The 22,096-nt window shown below is 41.5% G+C and overlaps 1 protein-coding gene across 4 annotated transcripts in view; it reads right to left on the bottom strand.

Moving 5' to 3' along the window:
• Positions 1–5,705, bottom strand: part of LOC127446064 (zinc finger protein 536-like) — a 215,967-nt gene extending 210,262 nt beyond the window's left edge. For all 4 annotated transcript variants that reach the window (XM_051706705.1, XM_051706699.1, XM_051706715.1 and 1 more), the window contains exon 1: positions 5,564–5,705. The gene's annotated coding sequence lies outside the window, so the exon portion shown is untranslated. The remainder of the gene's footprint in view (positions 1–5,563) is intronic.
• Positions 5,706–22,096: the final 16,391 nt, after the last annotated feature.

Genomic DNA, 22,096 nt, shown 5'->3' with positions numbered 1-22,096 from the left:
CATTAAAGATCCAATTATGCAAATCAGGTCCTGAAGAGCCAGTTGAATATGCAGTATAATAGTGTACCGTAATAGTTCAACACAATATACTGCATCTGAGGCAGATTTACGAGGCAACATAACTGCTACGCCTCCGTCCTTTGGAGAAAACCTCTTGATCATAATTAAAGGTGCAGAGTCCCTCTTTACTTCTCAGTACCGTCCATTTTAACCAGGCCGCCCTCTAGGGGACTGCTGTCCCCCACGCTCGGGGGCACACCCGTCAGGGTCACGACCTGGAAACAGTTCAAGGATAGGCGCTGTTAAACTCCCCCAATTATCTAGGGACATCTTGTAACGGAGATGCCCTGCAATACGCGCAGACCACCCAGCTATCAGAGCAATCTGGCAACTATTTTTGGGGCCTGTGCACCACTGCAAATATTTACCACTATTTTAACAGCTCAGATTAGAATGCGAAACAGCATAATAGCATGTGCTTACAGCCAGTGATTGACAGGAAGTTGCTTGTTTGTGTAAAGCCCCTGTCTGCAGAGATGGCATAGTTATCATTTTGTGCTTCTCACAACTCAAAAACAAGCCATCGTGTCAGATGGTGTCGTACAGCACATAGGAATTAGTTGTTGTTGTTTTTTTTCTTATTAATTAAAAGTCAAAATAATTAAGGTTACTGCTGAAAGATTATAAATGCACTCAACTAAGTTGAGATGCCAGTCTTGAGAGGAAAAAGGGAAAAAGGACAGATGGAGTGGGGTGTGGTTGGGTGTGCGGGTGACTGGGTGTCCCTCTCTGAAAAAAGAATAAGGCCATAGCCGAAGGCTGACTGAGTTTCCCAAGGCTATATAAACCTGCCCCGATTCAACACTTTCCAACGACCACATATCCCACAGCATTTCTATATTCCATCTCTCTTTCTGAGCTCAGCAGAGAGGGAGAGAATGAAAAAAAAACGAGAGCAATTGGGGGGGGGGACCCATTCCCTGTCCCAGAGGAGAGAATTATGAGAAGGAGAGAAAAAAAAAATTGTAGGATACAACCCGTCTACACACATCTGTTCAGCTCTGTCATTTGCGCACGGGCTAACTTTAACTGTAACGTATGCTTGTCTCCCATTGCTCAATATTTCTTGAAGCACCATTAGTCTATCTATACTGTAGATTTTCCTCATGGATCCTAAGGATGGAGTAGAGCAAGCCGTACTACCAAAGACCCTCATCGCTCTCTTCTTTCTCTTTCTGTAGACAGACAGACGCTCCTTCTGGTGGCACCCTGGCATGAGGCAGTGGAGACAAGATCATCCGTCACCACCTCATCTGTCAGGGCACTCTTTATTCTTAGATCACAAACTGACTGACGTCTGTGATTAGCCCGCTTAAAAACTTCCACTCCTCTACCCCCTCTCTTCTCTCTCCCTCCCTCTCTTTCGAACAACTACGAAAAGCCTTAGAAATCATCACTCATTTCTAAGTGACATGTGCATAACGAAATGTCCTTATTCCACTATAATTATTTGTTAAATACAAAAAGTTGACATCTGTCATTAACGGAACATTCCCATTTATATTATGTAAAGTGGCATGCTGAACTGTGTCTTCGGCTGTACACACCCGATAATGAATGACAGGGAATTATGTGCTTAATCAATTGGAGAGGACAGGCATAGGAGTAATGTGAGGCACTCTTTTTCTAAATGTACTTTCAGAGAGTTATATAGCAGTCCATAGGACCACACCCAGAACTGTACACAACCATTAGGAACATAAGTTTGAAGAACAATGCCATTCATATCAACAAAAAATGGAATCACATTCTTTCAAAATCTAGTTTCAGTAAATTTTGTTCTACTTCAAAAACAAAAATTTTATTTTTTTTTTCATTTGGATTTTAACTGTCATTTCCAAAGATATATTTGGTATCTTTTCCCTGAAGTTAGCATAACCTTCTTCATCAAGTTCTCTAACAAGCTTGAACACTGCCTAAAGCTACTTTGTTAACCCAAGAGCATCAAAGTACAAAACCCCAAACAAATAAATGCGACACTCTACAGCCACGAAGGGAAAGACCCTAGTCTTCAGAGCTGGAGAAGAAGGGAATGTGGGCGATAACGGGATGGGGGTGTGGTGTTGGTGTCTCCACAGCACATATCAATTAAAACCTAAACACTGCGGCCTTGCCTGCCACACCGTCCCCCTAGAGTTGCCTGGCTAGGGCCCGGGCATCTGGAAGACAATTTCCTCCAATTAAAAAGAGCGGAGAGGCATTTAAGTGTGGAATGGCTGTTTGATCAAGTCTCCAAGGCTCAAGCACAGATCCAGGCAGCTAAGCTGGAGACTGACAGGCCTGGAGACAGAGAGGGTTAGAGAGAGAGAGAGAGAGAGAGAGAGAGAGAGAGAGAGAGAGAGAGAGAGAGAGGGGGTGGGGGCTGTGAAGTGGTCTCTCCTACCCACTGGCACTGTCCAGCCCTTAGCCATATAGCGAGGGCTGGGGAAGTGCACCTCCACACACCAGGGTTAACGGTGACGGCGGCGGCAAGCACGCAGACCTGGGGACACACTAATGCTCTCGAATGCTGCCAAGTTGTGCCGCACAACACACACTTTCCTTGCCAAATGAGTGCAAGACGCATATGTAAATGAGAGCGTACACACCAGGGAGGAGACATTTTGATAGGATTGGCTTGGTCTGTTTAGCCCCATCGAACTGCTATTGCATTGGCAGAGTGTATTCACAAGAGTCTTCATAACACCCTCTCTCTCGCTGCATTTAAACGAGTTTGATATTTTTCCTTCCCAAAAAATAAATAAAAAGATATACATATATGTCTCAAAGATATACATTTTCTGTAGAATATGTCCTTGTGATGGCAAAATTTTAAAAAAAGTTTGTGCCCCGGCTATTTGTATTAGTTATGTTAATTAGTAAAAAAAAAAATTAAAATAAGGTTCATTAATCTGCATCACAACAACAGCCAAAAATAATAGTTTAGACTGAAAAAAATAGTTAATGTTATATTTTTTTCTAAAAATAAAATAATGCTTGCAGTTAAATGAATCAAATATTTCACTTAATAACCTAAATTCCAATGGCTTCTGAATTATAAACACATGATTCTGTACGCATGACTATTTTCTCTTCCCTTTTCGCTGTCCACATTAATCTAACATACTTTTTTTATTGATTGATTGATTGATTTTAATTTAATTTAGTATAAAGGAGTATAAAGAGCATATCTGTGGTCATGTTAATGTTGGCCTTTCAAATGTCCAGGCTTATTCTGAAAAGAATGTGCGACTTGCCAACATCACAATGTCATTTGAAATCAGATTAAAATGAAAAGAGCTGACAAAAATGTCTACGCCCAGACACTATTACAGACATAATATCCGTTAAACAATGATGGTACATCTGTATCGCCTGCTATTTGTCTCTTTCAATGAACAATGAATCTGAGAAAAAAAAAAAAAAAAAAAAAGAAAAAACAGTAATCTCATTTCAACATTGTGGAAGATGCAAATAAACAAAAAATAAGGTCAAAGTTGAACGTGTGTGTGTGTGTGTGTGTGTGTGTGTGTGTGTGTCTGTGTGTGTGTGTGTGTGTGTGTGTGTGTGTGTGTGTCATATACTCTCACTTCAGTAAAAGTTTTGGGTCTCCTCATAAGGTGTCAAGAGAAATCTGCACCTGTATCTGAAGGCACTGGACAACTAGTTCATTTTATTAGATTTATAAAGACACTTTATCTCGGACTGCAGAAGCACCTGAAGTGTGCGCAATAGATTGGTATACACAGCACCGAGGTCATGCAATGTGTCTTATCATAATTCTGACCCTGGGAATGTTTCAAATGTTATAATTCGGGAGATTTGTGAACTTACAAAATATGCGCAAAACAGTGCGTGCGTAATGATTTTATTGAGCGTCGATACGCGCATATGACGCGTAAAAAATCGCACAAAATCATGCCTACATATGCATTTCATCTTGAATAATTCCCGCACTCCCGCGCGCATTTCTCTACCAACCTTCAACCCCTAAAACTTTCCTTCCTTTTCTTTTTTTTTACAATTCAGCCCATAATACATAATTTCCCCAAGCGACAATGTTCGCAACAGTCGTAAAATCTCAATTTTTCTGCAGATTAAAAAAAATAAATAAATAAAAAAAAAAAAAAAAAGGTTTTTAAGTCTGATATGACATTTAGCCCTCAGTTGTTGAATGCCATCATAAGGCTTCTGTTCATAAGAGGTCGATCACAGCACAAAATGGCAGGTCTCACCGGCTCTTCCATCTCACCAGTTTTGACACATGGCATGCACCGGGTAACTTTGATCCTAATTCTCCAACCGATCTGTGTTCACGTCTGCTGAAATCCTAAACGTAACCCCCTCGGGGCTGAAGTGTGAAAGTTTGAGCAGAGATTGGAAAACAGCAAACTTTATTACAGCTCCGTGCATGGCCAGCAGTCGCAAAAATAAGTCTGGTGCGCATCACTTTAAAGCTTTAGTCCAGCTTGCAGTAATATTGCACAATGTGTTGTATACCTCCTTAATAAAGTACAGCTTATGAGAGTGAAATTAAATAAAACGGAGTGTTTTTCCCCACTTAGAGTTTGTTCATATAACCAGTGTACAATGGCTTCCAGCAAATGCTCGCAATATGAAGCTGTTTTATTATCCCGTGACAACACGCGACAGAGTTTAATACAATTAATAGTGCATCTTTTTCGATCATATAGCAAAAAGGTCTGATTGCAACGATACACACACACACACACACACATTTCGCCCAAACTGACTGCTGACTTATAAAGCGAATCGAGCGAAAACCATCCGCGAGCCCACTCCTGATCTCGCCACTTCTTACCTCTAAATGTATCCAGACGTCCTGCGTGTAGCTACAAGATGCGTTGTGAAAGATTTGTCTTCATTGAATAACGAAGCATGTCCATATAACCGAGCAGGTCATTTTCTTATTCTGCTGAGGCGCGCGCGCTTCGGACCTGTTATGATCGTCCTCTCTTCAGTCCTTTTCCCAACTGTTCCTCGCGCATCCCGAGTGATGAAAAGGCGCCTTTAATTTTCTTCGCTCAGTTTATTCGCAATACAAACGCGTACATTGATACCGATCGCCCAGCATCACAAGACATTTCTCTCATCTTCCCGTTCGGACTCCCCCTATCTGGACGGTGAAATGCATTGTACCGTTCAAAAGACACACACCATTGTCGTCCATTCGCAGAGAGCGGAGAGAGTCTTGCGGCATTCGATGGGACTAAAAAGCTCGAACCCTTGATGAAACAGCCCCGGTGCGCAGAATATAACCTCTTATCGTCTGTTTTCCCCATGCGAGGGTATTCAAAGGCGGGTTTCACTCCATCATGTCATTTTATTGACCTTGACTTCCCTGTAAACACTTATTAAAATCTGTCTAACCTCACTCACATTGTCAGCCCCGTTATTCAGACGCGCCGTAATTGGCTTTGATGCCTGTCGCCTTTTAAACAACACTGTCGGGGGAAAAACACACACACACACACAAATACCATTCAAAAATAGACGTTCTTACCTTTTGGGAAAACTATCTGAAGTCTTGTATCCTCGGCAAAAAGTCCAGTGAGATGAGCGGAGAGCGCGCGAGCATCAGTCAGTGTAAGAGTGAAGTAATGAGTGATAAAATGACGCTCATCTGCACTGTAACCTTGTGGCGTATTTAATGTAAATAAGCCGGTTATGTTGCACACGATCGCGCGCACACACATACATACAAACAGAGAGCGGTCAAGATGGGAAGCGCTTTTTTTTTTTTTTTTTTTTCTCTCAACACTCTTCTAATCTAACGCGTCGCGTCGCTCAGGAGCGCATTTTTAAAACAAATGCATGAAGAAGCTTGTCAGTTTGTAAATATGATATGGAATTGCCTCAGCGCGTAGCCTTACTAACAACCTCACTCTTCATCACAGAATGAGGAAAAGGGTCCAGACATCGGTCGAGACACTCGCTTAGAGACGCGGGAGAATGTCCTCTGAAAAGGTAGCACTTCGGTGAGGACATGAAACTTTTCTGGGGGCTGAACTTCAGCGGCAGTACAGTAGCGCTCAGGCCGATGCTGCTTTAAATGGGGATGGTGTTTGATAGATTGAGAGGCAGAATAATGCAATTTTACATGCAATGTCCCCGCAGTTGACAAAAAAGTACTGATTCAATAAACTCTTTGTTGTGGGATTATATAATGACTATGCTGTAATTATGAGTGCGCTTTGGTGGCGGTGGTTATGATAATAAAAAACAGTATCCAGTAGGACTGGTTTCAAAGAATGCAAGTGCATGTGACTGGTCGTGAAGAAAAGGACACTGATGCGCGAAGGCAGACGGATCGATTAGCCTACTGATTGATTATTCAGGATATCGAACAATCATTGCACATATCCAGGTAAATCAGAAGGAAAAGAAGCAGTCAGTTAAACAAAATAAGATTACTTAAAGTTAACTTACTTAAAATAGTTTACTTCTACCTAATTTCACAGTTGTTTTTTCCCACAGAGTAGAAATGTTGAGCCCATACAATTATAACTATAAAATATCTGTATCTAAAAGTATATAAATAAATCATTAAAATAAAAAAAATAAAAAACATAAGACAGGACAGACAATGTTCACACTGTCCCTTAGCATTTATTTATTTGTTGTACAGTATTTTATTTTGTCCCATTTTCTTTATGCATGTAGCAAGTACACTTTTTATGCATTCATTTATTTAACATCAGGACTGATCTGAAGTTTTCATGACGGATTTCTTTTAATTACAAAAACTAAATCAATTAGACTGATTGTGAATGATTTTTGTACTAGGAGGTGACACCTAATTATTTAAGCAAGGAAAAAAACTGTTATTCTTAACACGATTCAAGTAATAACTTTAAGAGAGGCTGATTTCTTCCTTCTTTTTTCTGCTTCACCATGCAGCTGTATGTTTGTGATGTTTAGTCTATTCAAAGGAGCATTAATCGTTATTAAACTCCTGAGGCAGAGGCTTGCCTTCTCTTTATTTTCATTCCAGACAAAACACATGTTTTAAAAGATAGCACATTCATTATTCACTATGAAAATCAGATTCCCATGCTGCCCCCTAAACGTGCAGGAATTCAGCCCGCATTTTCCAGTCTGATGTGTATGAAATTCCTTTTTGAACAAATTCCAAAATAAAAGTTGTGCCTCTAAAGAAATTAGCATAACCATCCCATCAATAATATCGCTTTCTCTATGGGAATGATAGTGAAAGCAGTAGGGGTGTTCCTTTACTCAATTCTTCATGGATTCTCTGTTTCTTTTGAACTTGTTATAGCAAGTCAAGTGATTCTTTATCGGTGACAGGCCTGACAATACACGATGAGGACGGGAAAGCAGGCCAAAAGGAAGTTGCCATATGGACTTAAACATGCACTTTTCTAACAATATAGGGCAGAGATGTCCTCACACAGAAGTGTGTTTATCATTTATTTTTAAATGCTTGGGGTTAAATTTAGTTGAGACATTTGTTGTGGAAAAAGTAGGACAGCTGTATTGTTGCTGAAGTGAATTTCTCCTCTGTGTTTCTTGCCTGTTTACTTTTTCGTGGCTTTCATGCAAACAAACAAATGTGAATGCGTTTGGTTTGGCTGGTATCCATTTTATGGATTTTGGTGGAAAAGACATAGAATAAGGTAAAATTGTCACGTTGTCTGGTGTGTTTGGAAGGGCAGCATTTGAGATTGATCATTTTGTCTCTGCAAATATCAACTTGTAACAGGAATCAAAAGGTCGAAAGATCCTGACAGCTCGAGTCACGTGACTGCTCACTGCCCGCAAGCAACAGGTGCACGAGGGGAGGGGGGAGGGCTCAGACCATTCTTTCTTATTTAATATTTACTTCTATTGTCCTTAAATATTTTATATGTAGGGGAGACCAGGGCTAGCTGTCACACAGGGAAGTTGTCACAAAAGCTACAGTATAGTTTTGAGTCAAAAGTCTAATTACACAAATGTGTGTTTGTCACGATCCTGGTGAGTTTGTCCAGTTTGTTCTGTGTGTGTGTTTTCCCCTGCCTCGTGTGTGTGTTCAGGTGTCGCTCGGTGAGCATGATCAGCGTTTCTATGGAGACGTTGATCGTGTGGCTTGCTGAAATTCAGCACACCTGTCCTTCATTTTCTCACCCTACTTATACCCTCTCGTTTGTGCTGTTTGTCGCCAGTTCATTGTGTGTGCTTGTGAGTTACACTCACCTCCCAACTGCTTGCCTCGATCGGTGTGTTTGTGTGTTTGCTGTCAGTTTGTTCCTCTCTTCTCCAGTTGGTTTTCCTGTGTTTGGAAGTGTTCCGGTGTTTACCTCCTCCCTTCACCTGGGTATCCCTCGGATGGATTGTGCTCATCCTCTCCCCACTGCAGTCTAAGCAGTGCCTTTCTCTGCATCATCCCCAACGTATTTGGATATTGACATTCAGTTGCATTTAATAAACTGCTGTTTCTGTTTTCTCCACACTTGGGTCTCCTGTGCTTTTTCCTGACAGAACGAACTGGCCAGTGATGGACTCAGTGGAGGAAAGCTCTCTCCATACGGCAGTTTCTCAGCTGGGGACTCTTCTGGGGCGACAATAAGACCAGATCGCCGCTTCCCGTCAGGCATTGGAGGCTTTGGTAGTGCAAATGGCCAAACTGACATCTCTTGTCCAACAGCTGCACCTGCCCCGCAGTCCCGATCCTGGTTACACGTCAGAAAGCTTTACTCCACTTGCGGAGGTTCCCGCTGCCTCAGCCCGTCCAGAACCTGCCAGCTTCATATTCGGGTGAGCCCGATACCTGTCGGTTGTTCCTCTCAAAGTGTTCCTTGGTTTTCACTCTCCAACACTCTTCCTTTCTGTCTGAGGCCTCCAAGTTAGCGTTTGTCATCACTCTCCTTTCTTATAAAGCCCGTGAGTGGGGAATTGCTGTGTGGGATGCTGAGCATCATTGTAGCCGCACCTTTCAAGGTTTCTCCTCTGAACTCCGGAAGATCTTCGATAGATCAGCCCAGGGCAGTGAAGCGGCCAGGGAGTTATCCGATCTGAAGCAAGGCACTAACTCTGTTTCCAAATACTCTATCCGGTTTCGCACCCTCACTGCCTCCTGTGGTTGGAATGAGCAGGCCCAGTGTGCCCGCTTTTTGCATGGGCTGGTGGATTCCGTCAAGAATGAGATTTATGCCTTGGATCTTCCCTTGCGGCTCGATGACCTCGTGGATCTGGCCATCGGAGTGGATAATTGATTTGCACTCTGCCGTTGACTCCGTCAACCACCGCTGGTTTCCCACATGTCACATTCATCAGTTCCGTTGAGTGCCCCTCCTGAGTCAGTTTCTGAACCAGAGCCTATGCAGATCGGTAGGACCAGGCTGCCCCCTGAAGAGAAACATCAGCGCCTCATCCTGAGGTTGTGCCTGTATTGTGGACATCCTGGTCATCGGTCAGCCACCTGTCCAGTAAAAGCCAGTACTCACCAGTAAAAAAGGGGTTACTGGTGAGCTGACTCTGATGAGCAAATCCCCTGAACATCAGTCTCTTCTCCCGGCCAGACTGCAGCAGGGCACCGAACAATGGGACTGCTCCGTGCTGCTGGATTCAAGAGCCGAGGGGAATTTCCTGTATGTAAACCTTGCCATGCGCTGGAAGGTACCAGCTGTGCGCTTCCAAGTCTCCAACACTGCCAGCACCTTGAGTGGCACCATGTTGGCTGAGGTCACCCACACCACTGTTCCTCTCACCCTCGCAGTCTCTGGCAACCACGTAGAGCAGCTGACCTTCTTCCTCATCAGGTCGCCATCCTCACCGTTAGTGTTGGGACACCCATGGCTGGTAATGCACAATCTTCATGTTGATTGAGTTGGAAACACTGTGCTTACCTGGAGTACTTTCTGCTTGTCCAATTGTCTTTGTTCTGCTGTGTTGTCTTGTTCTGTATTGCAGGATGAACTGATGGACATGGCAGGGGTTCTGGTGGCTTACCATGACCTAAAGGCAGAGGTCAGTCAGTCCCTGGCCGCGAATCTTCCTCCTCACTGCCTGTACAACTGCGCTATTAAACTCCTTCCTGGCACTTCTCCGCCTCAGGGACATCTTTATTCACTCTCGGTTCCAGAGGGGGATGCCATGAACAAATACATCAACGAGTCTCTAGCAGCCGGTCTCATCTGACCTTCCTCTTCTCTGGCAGGGGTGGGGTTCTTCTTTGTGGAGAAGAAAGACGGGTCGTTTCATCCCTGTATAGACTATCTGGGAATGAACGACATCACAGTATAGAATCGTTATCCTTTGCCATTGATGTCTTCAATCTTCAATCTCTTGCAGGGAGCGACCGTCTTCACAAGGTTGGACCTACGCAATGCTTATCAGCTTGTCCGGATATGGGAAGGGGATGAGTGGAAAACAGCCTTTAACACCCCTAGAGGGCATTTTGAGTACTTGGTGATGCCTTTCGGTTTTGCCAATGCCCCGGCTGTTTTCCAAGCACTTGTTAATGATGTGCTCAGGGAGATGATCGATCAGTTTGTCTTTGTTTATTTAGATGACATTCTGATATTCTCCCAGAATATTCAGAATCATGTCCAGCACATCAGGTGGGTGTTACAGTGGCTTCTGGAGAACCGTTTGTTCATCAAGTGTGCATTCCATACGCAGTTGGTGCCATTCTTGGGGTTCATCATCTTGTACGAGGGGATTCGTATGGATTCGTTCAAGGTGAGATCATCTCTGATTGGCCTACCCCATACTCCCGCAAGGCCCTGCTGAGGTTTCTGGGGTTCGCCAATACATAATGCCAATTTGTGCAGGATTTCAGTTCTGTCACCACTCCTGACGGATCTTACCTCCACCAAGACTGAGTTCCGTTGGTCCTCGTAGGCTAAGTCTGCATTCTCCAAACTTAAGAAACTTTTGTTTGGCTCAGATTCTAATTAAGTGACCCGTCACATCAGTTTGTGGTGGAGGTTGATGCATCAGAGGTTAGCGTATGGGTGGTTCTCTCCCAACGGTCCCTCTCGGATGGGAACGTACCCCTGCACTTTCTTTTCCCACCGTCTCACCCCTAGCAAACGAAATTATGATACCGGTAACCGAGAGTTGTTGCCGGTCATGTTGGCGCTGGGAGAATGGTGTCACTGTTTAGAGGGGTCGGGGGTGCCCTTTGTGGTCTGGACCGACAACAAGAACCTTGAGTATATCTGCCAAGCTAGACGATTGAATTCTAGACAGGCTCGCTGGGCACTTTTTCAGACATTTAGATTTTGTCTTGTCATATCAGCCGGGCTCCAAAAACATCAAGCCCAACGCCTTATCCAGATGCTTTGAAGCCAATAATTTGTTATCTTCCCCTGACACCATTCTACCGTCCTCACGGGTGGTGGCCATGGTTTCTTGGGAATTGAATCCAAAGTCCGTTCCGCTTCCTGCTCAACCACCATGCCTGCAGGGTGCCTAGCAAATCTGTTATTCTTTCCTCGGTCAATCTATCCACACGTTCTCTGGTGGGGCCACTCTTCCAATGTCACCTGCTATCCTGGGGTGTCTCGTATGCAAGCCCTTATTTTACACAGATTCTGGTGGCCTTCGCTAGAGCAGGATGTCCGTAGTTACGTCTCAGCCTGCTATGTTCGTGCTAGTTGCAAGACCTTTGGTCGCCCTCCAGCAGGGCTCCTTCAGCCGCTGTCAGTCCCTTCTAGACCCTGGTCCCATATTGGCATGGACTTTGTCACCGGGCTACCTCCCTCCTGTGGCAATACGGTAATTTTGACCATTGTGGGCTGGTCCTCGAAGGCAGCTCATTTTATGAAGGGGTGGGGGAGGGGTAATGTCACGATCCCGGTGAGTTTGCCTCATGTGTGTGTTCAGGTGTCGCTCTGTGATCAGCGTTTCTATGGAGACGCTTATCGTGCGGCTCGTTGATATTCAGCGCACCTGTCCTTCATTTTCTCTCCCTACTTATACCCTATCGTTTGTGCTGTTTTTCACCAGTTTCACCAGTGTGTGCTTGTGAGTTACACTCACCTCCCAACTGCTTGCCTCGGTCGGTGTGTTTGTGTGTTTGCTGTCAGTTTGTTCCTCTGTTCTCCAGTTGGTTTTCCTGTGTTTGGAAGTGCTCCAGTGTTTACAACCTCCCTTCGTCTCCGCCTGGGTGTCCCTCGGCTGGATTGTGCTCGTCCTCTCCCCACTGCAGTCTGAGCTGTGCCGTTCTCTGCATCATCCCCAACGTATTTGGATATTGACTTTCAGTTGCATTTAATAAACTGTTGTTTCTGTTTTCTCTGCACTTGGGTCTCCTGTGCTATTTCCTGACAGTGTTTCTATAGCAGTGGTTTCACACCATACAAAACCCTGGCATTCATTTGGGTGAGGATCACCTATTTACTGAAGTTAGATATTAACCAAAAAAATAAATAATTAAGGGTATATTAAATCTAATATTGGAGTAAGTTGTCCCAGGTGTTTTATACTATATTGTAATTTTATAAAAATGTATGGATAGCAATTTTTGTTGACCAAAACCATAATAAGATTTTGTTTTTATTATTTTTTTATTTTTATTTATTTTTTATGTAACATTTTACTTTTTTGGTGTTTCATGAATTGCTTTTTGTTTCATAATTGTTTCACTGTTTACATTTTCCTCAAAGCCTACAGTGCATCCGGAAAGTATTCACAGCGCTTCACTTTTTCCACATTTTGTTATGTTACAGCCTTATTCCGAAATGGATTAAATTCATTATTTTCCTCAAAATTCTATAAACAATACCCCATAATGACAATGTGAAAGAAGTTTGTTTGAAATCTTTGCAAATTAATTAAAAAGAAAAAAAGAAAAAAAAAGAAAAAAAAATCACATGTACATAAGTATTCACAGCCTTTGCCATGACACTCAAAATTGAGCTCAGGTGCATCCTGTTTCCACTGATCATCCTTGAGATGTTTCTACAACTTGATTGGAGTCCACCTGTGGTAAATTCAGTTGATTGGACATGATTTGGAAAGGCACACACCTGTCTATATAAGGTCCCACAGTTAACAGTGCATGTCAGAGCACAAACCAAGCCGAATTGTCTGCAGACCTCTGAGACAGGATTGTATTGAGGCACAGATCTGGGGAAGGGTACAGAAAAATGTCTGCAGCATTGAAGGTCCCAATGAGCACAGTGGCCTCCATCATCCGTAAATGGAAGAAGTTTGGAACCACCAGGACTCTTCCTAGAACTGGCCGCCTGGCCAAACTGAGCGATCGGGGGAGAAGGGCCTTAGTCAGGGAGGTGACCAATAACCCAATGGTCACTCTGACAGAGCTCCAGCATTTCTCTGTGGAGAGAGGAGAACCTACCAGACAGCCAGACGGAAGCCACTCCTCAGTAAAAGGCACAGGGCAGCCCGCCTGAAGTTTGCCAAAAGGCACCTGAAGGACTCTCAGACCATGAGAAACAAAGATTGAACTCTTTGGCCTAAATGGCAAGCATCATGTCTGGAGGAAACCAGGCACCGCTCATCACCTGGCCAATACCATCCCTACAGTGAAGCATGGCGGTGGCAGCATCATGCTGTGGGGATGTTTTTTAAGCGGCAGGAACTGGGAGACTAGTCAGGATCGAGGGAGAGATGAATGCAGCAATGTACAGAGACATCCTTGATGAAAACCTGCTCCAGAGCACTCTGGACCTCAGACTGGGGCAAAGGTACATCTTCCAACAGGACAACGACCCTAAGCACACAGCCAAGATAACAAAGGAGTGGCTACAGGACAACTCTGTGATTGTCCTTGAGTGGCCCAGCCAGAGCCCAGACTTGAACCCGATTGAACATCACTGGAGAGATCTGAAAATGGCTGTGCACCGACACTCCCCATGCAACCTGATGGAGCTTGAGAGGTCCTGCAAAGAAGAATGGGAGAAACTGCCCAAAAATGTGTGTGCCAAGCTTGTAGCATCATACTCAAAAAAGACTTGAGGCTGTAATTGGTGCCAAAGGAGCTTCAACAAAGTATTGAGCAAAGGCTGTGAATACTTATGTGATTTTTTTTTCTTTTTTTTTTCTTTTTTTATTTTTAATAAATTTGCAAAGATTTCAAAAAAACTTCTTTCACATTGTCATTATGGGGTATTGTTTGTAGAATTTTGAGGAAAATAATGAATTGAATCCATTTTGGAATAAGGCTGTAACATAACAAAATGTGGAAAAAGTGAAGCGCTGTGAATACTTTCCAGATGCACTGTATAGTAGGCTGTTCAGTAGCAGGATCCATTAAGACTTACTGCATATAGTGTGACAAAAGGGCAACATGTGTGCAATTATCTTTTTGGTTTTGGTTTTTTCAGGGCAATAATGGTGAAAATCTTAAGGAACATACCTGTTTAGAATTTGACATAAAAAAAAAAAAATAAATAAATAAATAAATAAATAAACATGTTTTATAAAACTTACTCTGGGAAATATTGACTGGAGTAAAAAGTGTGACAACTAGCCCATTGTGATAACTAGCTCCAATCTCCCCTGTGCACATAGTCAATAAAAGTATATTTTATTGTTTCTTTTCTTTCATGTTTGTAAGTGCCAAAATACTATACATATACATATACTGTTACTCATATACTCAAGTGGTAATGGTGACTATATGGGCTACTGTATATACACATTTAATTACTGTATTAATACATACACATAAACAATCAAAAGTAATTTCTGTTGTGTTTTATTGTTTCTTATTCATAGTTTGTTTATGTGTGTCTAATTAACAGTATCGGCCTACAACATTGATATCTCATGCAGTATTGTTGAGACAAGTGGGCCACCCCTTTTGCATTACTGCATTATTAAGCTTGACATTATTTTTGACATTGAAAAAGCTGTTGTGGGCAATACATTGTAAACCCACAGGGTTTTGATGATACTATTAGACAAAGACCATATACATTGAAAGTAAATATTTCAAGACATCAAAGTGAATGCAAACACTGTGCATTTTATTTTCAGTACATAATTATAACAGTTAATGTGTCAAGAGTCACAGCAAAAATGACTGAAGGTTTAAGCAGTTACAGGAAGAGATAAACCATGTCATGGTTGGGTATGGTAGTTTTTTCAAAATAAAAAAATTTTATGACAGGAATTTAAGTATGAGCCTATCTGCACTGTGTCTGGTATCTTTCCAAGAGAGTAGGCTTCTATTAATAGACACGCAAGTGTTCAGAATTCTAAAAAATAAAATAAAAATGAAGATGTTAGTTCTCTCAGTCTACTTGGACTTTTGGCCCTGAATGTAGCTATTTAGTATCTTTTAGTAAATGTCTAGGTAATTCACAAGTTTATTAAATTAATTAAAAAGAGTAATTAGTCTCTTTATTGTATGTCCAAGTCCAACTGATGTACTCCTAATCAGTCAGAAAGAGAGAGCTAGATCGGGAGAGAGTGTCACTTTAAGTCAAAGCAAGTAAATGACTGCATAAGCATTTTACCCAGGACCAGTCTGATGGTTTAATGCTGTGCCTAGTTTATATCTACATGCAAACACACTTGAATGGTTTTCTCATATGGAAAAAAAAAAAAAAAAAAAGCTACATTACTTTTTAAATTGAGTTTCTCTGAGCATAATCTGTTCCAGGTCTTTGATGAAGAAATGTTCTCAAAGTATCACAGTGACTGATTTAATGAGAAGGGAGTGAGCACAATTTCAAACAATCTGATTTTCTGAACCTTCTGTGACTCTAAACTTTTAAAATTGCACTTAAGAACTGCATCAATTACACTTTAAAGTATGACATCGACTAACTAAAATACACACGCTATGGTGTATTTACTTCATATCCTCTCATCAAGATCTGATACATTGGTCCCTTATGTGAGCCATATAAAGCTCTCCAAACTCCATTACTGTTTTCCTTTCTCCTGATAGGTGGGGTGGAATACATGTGTGGCAGACCTAAAAGTCTAACGATGCTTTAGTAAAATATTACAGAGGCAAATATTTAGAGCTGAGTTCTTAGTTTTCAGCGTTTCTGTGTCATGAGACTAAAGAGGAGGGAGAAAGTTTTCCATTCTCTCCAGGCCACAGTTTAGACAATGCATCTGAATGCAGCTCCAAATCCCACCCGCCGTTGATGAACTGAGAGAAGTGTATAATATCTCTGAGTGATAACTGGACCAATGCTAATTTTCATCATCTGCATCAATGTCTGGCTGGGAGAAAAATATCTAAATGAAAACATCTGACTCAAATTGATTACTAACAATGTTGAGCATAAGGGATTTAATAATGAATACTGCATGCTTACAATATCCAGGTCAGGCCATTTTAAGAATCTAACACTCTTATATCTCAAGTAAAAGAAGCCACTGGTGTGTTTCTATGTGTGTAACTCATATGTGTGTAACTCATGTGAAAGTTTGCTGAAACAAGAAGAACAACAATGGGAAAATTCAGTTTGCTAATCAGTGTCTTAACTACTTCATTATAATTTTGTCTTCTCTTAATCTTAGTCTTGAAACGCTGAAAAGCAAATTATTTAACTTTGACACAAGGCTTAACTTTTCATTTCTCATTTTATAATGAGAAAAAAAAACTTAGCATGTACTCATCATCCTCACCCTAGCTCAAACACAGTGCATCTCCTCTTTAAGGTCCATATTCTGTGAAAGCGAGCCATCATATTTTACTATTACCTATCAATTGGTTTCTAATCAAGATAATGAGGCATCTGCCGTTTGGTGACAGCGATCTAACGGCCTCCATGGGAGCATTAAGGAGCCTGGGTTATGCTGTGGGCCGTTAACTACCTACAGGCGCTTGCTAATGGCTCCAAATGACCTCCTCAGTGGCTATTAGCACATAATTAGAACCTTGCAGACCATCAATGACTTCCACCGGACATGCGTACCTCATCGGTCTTCTCCTACTTGCTCCCCCACTTACAGTTTAATGGTGAAATTATGGTTAGGTACTGGGATACGACCACAACTGCTGCATTAAGTAGTGTGGCTTGAATGCATACAATGCTACTTACAGCAAAACTGCAATGCTAAATCGCTGCAAAAGGCAGGTCATTGTGACACTGTGACAGCAGAGACATACCAACAAATATATGTACCTTGTAATGGTTCACATAGCTGCAGAGGTCTTCGACTACACCAGTATGTTTACAAACTAAAAGGTTTGTCACTGCAACTAAGAGTGATTTCCTAGGTCAGCTATTTTAACAAGCACTGACTGCAGCTGTAGTTCACCTACAGTATATGGCCATGCGCTGAGACAGTATAATTCACTGCAAACTGTCACAAGCAAATAGTGAAATAAAAATGCTAATTTAACCTATAATCTTTCCAAAATTAAAATAACTTACCCACCCTCATGCCTTCCCAAACTCGACTGACTGTCTTACTTCTGTGAAACAAAAACAAAAATATTTTAAGGACTGTATATGAGGTGTTTTTGTCCATACATTGTAAGTCAATGGGGTCCAAACTTTCATGCTCCAAAAAGGACATAAAGGCAGCATAAAAGTAATCCATACCAATTTTTGGTAGAGTTTAATCTGTATATTCTGAATCAATACTATCGCTTTAGGTGAAAAACAGACAAAACTTTTAATCATTATTTATTATAAATCTTGACATCTGGCCCAAATGGAACACAGGTCAGGCTTCAAGACAGTGATGCTTTGATGCTGCATGCAGTTGAAAAGTACTTCCGGTCTCATTGTACATGACTGAGATGTAGCATTTTCATTTTCTGGTGTTTACCATCAAAGTTTTAGCGACTGCGGTACATTTAAAAGTATCACCCATAAAACTCAACCTGTGACTAGTACTGTATTTTAAATCACATCTGCATTTACAAAATAGCCCAACTGCGCATGAAAACCACGAACTAGCAACACAGTGTGCAGCTCCTGTACAATATGTGTGCAAAGTGTGGGTGTATTGTATGTTACTGAAGTGACACAAAGCAAAATATGCTATTTTCCTGAAAAACAGGTAATTGCACCAAGACTTCTGAGAACCAGGTCTAAGCTCGGCGCAAAGTCTAAAATCAGTTCCTGCATTTGCAGTTTGGAGATTCCACCTGCAGATGATACTAAAGAGCTATTAATCACTTTTAAAACCATGGCTTGTGTGTCAGTAGATTAATAATAATGATAATAATAATAATAATTAAAAGTTTATGTTTTAAAGCTCAAGAATACTTCCAGAAATAAAACATAAGACATTACACAGAGAAACATATAACAAATATACCTGTACATTACAAAAGAATGAACAATAGGAAAGCAGCAAAGCATCAGTGTCCCTTAATACCGTCAAGACCATTAGTGAGACAGGGTTAGAGAACACATATATCGCAGAGTGGAAAAAAAAATCACAAACTTCCTCTTTAGTATTGCACCGCTAAACAACACAGCACTGGAACGATGGCAGACGAAATGGGAGATAGTTTACATTAAGGATGTAGTTATTGCACAAAAGAACATAAGTCATAAATGGTCCAGATTTATATTTTTTTCTAATGCATTACATACAGCCCATTTACACTACCGAATTTGTATGAATGCGGTCTTTTCATTTATATCGACGTTTCTTGACAGGAAATTAAATATATAACAGGACTCATAGGATGCGTGTAGAGCGGTGCACTTAAGACATAGCACTCTTAAGCTTTAAAGTGAAGCACTATTCACTGCCATTGTATTGAAAATACAGATATATAGATTTTCATTTTAACATCTCCTTTAGTGTTCTGCATAATAAATCATACCAAAGAAAGTCATTTTTGTTCATACAATGTAAGTCAATGAGATTCAGAACTTTCAAGCTAAAGGACATAAAGGGCCCTATTTTAAAAAAGGACTCAAACATATCATAAAAGTTGTCCATGTGACTGTGCATCATATTCCAAGTCTACTGAAGGCATACGATTGGTTTTGGTGAGAAACAACTAGAAATTGAAATCATTTTTCAGTTAAAATTTTGACATCCGTTGTGTGTTGCTAAGTGCATAAAAGAAGCTTGTTCACAGTCACACACGTTCACGCGATAACTTGACAAGAGAGCCGCTTTGAACGAGCTTCTCTCATAGCACTCATGAACGGGTTTGGAATGACACGAGTGTAAGTAAATGATGGCAGAATTTTCATTTTTTGGGTGATATCTTGTGTGAAAAAGTAACATAAATTCCAAAAGGAGAAATCACTGTAAATAACCAATATGCCACCTGCTATCGCTCCCCACCCTCAGTGCTCTATCTGCCCTAGCCTCTTTTACCATTATGATCTATTGTTGTGGATCACGCCAAGCGTAAAGTGCAAGGCACGGCCACACCGCACAAGTGGTTCAGTCACACCAACCTCTGTGTACACTTAGCAATGCTCTCCAGTTACCCAGAACAAAGGCCTGCTTTAGTGGGTTAATGTCAGCTCAGGAGCTGTGCTGAACAATAGCAGAGCGAGAATAAAAAGAGGAATGCTCTGTTTTGTAAAGAAAATACCGCACGGCACATCTTTGTGACAGCAACTTCTAAAATTATCAGCAAATTATCTCCCCTCACCTCAACAGTTATGTTTGTCATCCATGAAAACTGTAGACTTTGTGACAAAAGTATGAAACAACTAATAGGAAGAATCTTTCTAGGTCATCAATCAGCCTTGGACAAGGAAATCTAAAAAAGTAATGAAATGCTGGGAAAAAAAGAACAAAGTGCTTCAGTGTATTGTGTTTTCTTTCTAGTTTATGCAAGATTAAGTTTTTAAAATTTAAAACGCTTTCAAAAATACTTAGTAAAGTGTTTAGCATACTACATGAGCCAGCAGTTTGTGCTGTGAAGGCCTCTCCCTCATGCTGAGAATAGCTTCAAAAGCTTCTTACACAGTTAAAGAATGTGAGACTGGACAGCATGGTCAGTATTGCGCTTTCTAGAGGCCATAGGCAGTACTGCAGGAGACTCGGGACATTTGTGGGCAAAAAAAAATAAAAATAAAAAAACCTAATAGACAGCCATGAGCAGAGGTCACTTACTCTGTGGTCACAATAACTTCCTGCTTTCTGAGTCTCCCAACCCACAGATACCATTCTGGATGTGTTTTCAATGTCATGAGTTTGAATCATTGCCGATGCTGCCACCACCATCCTCTCTGACTCTAGTCTCTCTCTCTCTCTCTCTCTCTCTCTCTCTCTCTCGCTCTCTCTCTCTCTCTCTCTCTCTCTCAGACACTCACGGCAGAAGCATTCCCTGAATTAATTTGTTTAATTTGCAGTATGTAAACTGAAAATATGTAGTTGTTCTTTGTGGAAGTGCTAAAAAAATCTCTCAGGCGAGTCTGTTTCTGCTTCTTAATCATTAAATCTTTTTTTTTTTTTTTACAGTGCAATATCATTAAATACATAAACAGCTCTCATCTCGGCTGCATCTGTGGTGCTTCCCTCTTCACAGTGTGTCATTCCGCAAAATTCCCATAGTGTTTGTCCTGTGTTGTCAGAATGCTGCCAGCCACTGCTGCTACAATGTCAGGCCAATCCACTGCCAAAGAGCAGGGACTCAGACGTAGCAGGTCCCAGTTATCCGCGAGACAACGGGGCTGTCCATAAATAACCTCTTTTCCCTATTTTTGGACTGGTCGCCCCTGTCCATGGGCAGTCCACCTCTATAAGCCCATCTGGCAAGAGGACAAACAAAATCTTGGTTGTTCTTCAGTCAAAAACCATTTCTCAGTGAGAACAGAACCACTGGAAAAAAATTGCTTCACCCTGTCATCAATTTCTCCACGGCAACCAAAACCCTGGACATAGTTAATCAGCGAAAGGGCACGCCTCCAAAACGCCATTCTTCTGTAACAGCGTTAGGATAGAAGATTTACAGATCACTTAATGTTCCAGAGTCCTCTGCATAAAAGTATATACAAAGGTTAATATTGTAATAATATCTTCCTGGAGGGCATTGCAATCATTATCTCTCCAGAGATATCAATTAGAAGCACTTTACAGCAGGTAATGACAGAGATTCCAGTCCAAAATGACATTACTATTATTATCATCATCTATATTCCCGTACTGCCCATACAAGGCAAAAAGAAGCACAGTAAGTTCAGCAAAAGGTAGACAAATGGAAAAAAAATAAAAGAAAAAATGGTTATGGTGCTTATTAATCTTAGTTTTATGTGGTCAAGCTGAGAGAGTAACAAGTTTTAAATACAACCCCCCTGCTCTGGCATTTCAGGTAGTGTGCAACAGTTGTCCACACCTTTGTTCAGGTATTTTGCTGTCATCTTGTATGCTACTCATCTCTGTTGTGTTTCGGAGAATAACATATGCGGCATGGAGGCTGGATACCCAAAAAGCAAACAGAAACAGTGATAGACACACATGACAAGTGAGAGACACGGGGCATGCTGATAGAACTGATGGAGGCGGTTATGGTTGGCTAATATTTGCTTGCCACCAAACACAGATTTACACCACTGCATTCGCAAAAGTGAAGTTTGAACACTGCAAAAGTTACTGACTGACCTTTGGGCTTCGCTACGAACATTAATAAGGAGGATTTGTTATGTTATTGACCCTCTTATCAACACCATGAATAATTTACAGCTGGGCCAGCACTTGTCCAAAAGCAGATGAGAAAACTGCACCCATGCCTCTAACTTTTGATTTAGCAGTTTCATATTTAATAAGGGACTGGAATGCTGGGAGGCGCGATTTTTTTAGAGAGAGATTTAATTGGGCACTGGTGACATCCATCACATGGTTGTCATGACCATGACCTTTCGTTTGGGGCTATTCATAATAAGAGAGTTATGAGCCAGTCCCTCGTATTTCTACCGACTCACCCCTCCGTTTGTGTACCGAATGCTGCAGCATTTGCAAACCTTATCTAAAAGGAGTTGGATAAAGCTGGCATGCACATCATTCCACTCAGATTTATTGCCTTCTGTCAGGCTTGTTAGGGAAGACGTAAAAGGGTGTGAGCATTTGGATGATTTAAAGTGAATGGATAAAGTCACCACTGTATAGGATTTGGGCAAGAGGCCTTGACACTTTACTGCTTTACTGAGAGCTACACTTGACACAAATA

This window comes from Myxocyprinus asiaticus, chromosome 1 (genome assembly GCF_019703515.2).
Source record: "Myxocyprinus asiaticus isolate MX2 ecotype Aquarium Trade chromosome 1, UBuf_Myxa_2, whole genome shotgun sequence".
NCBI classification, from domain to species: Eukaryota; Metazoa; Chordata; class Actinopteri; order Cypriniformes; family Catostomidae; genus Myxocyprinus; species Myxocyprinus asiaticus.
The sequence above is the reverse complement of the archived record's forward strand: the minus strand, read 5'-3'. Positions and strand labels throughout refer to the sequence as shown.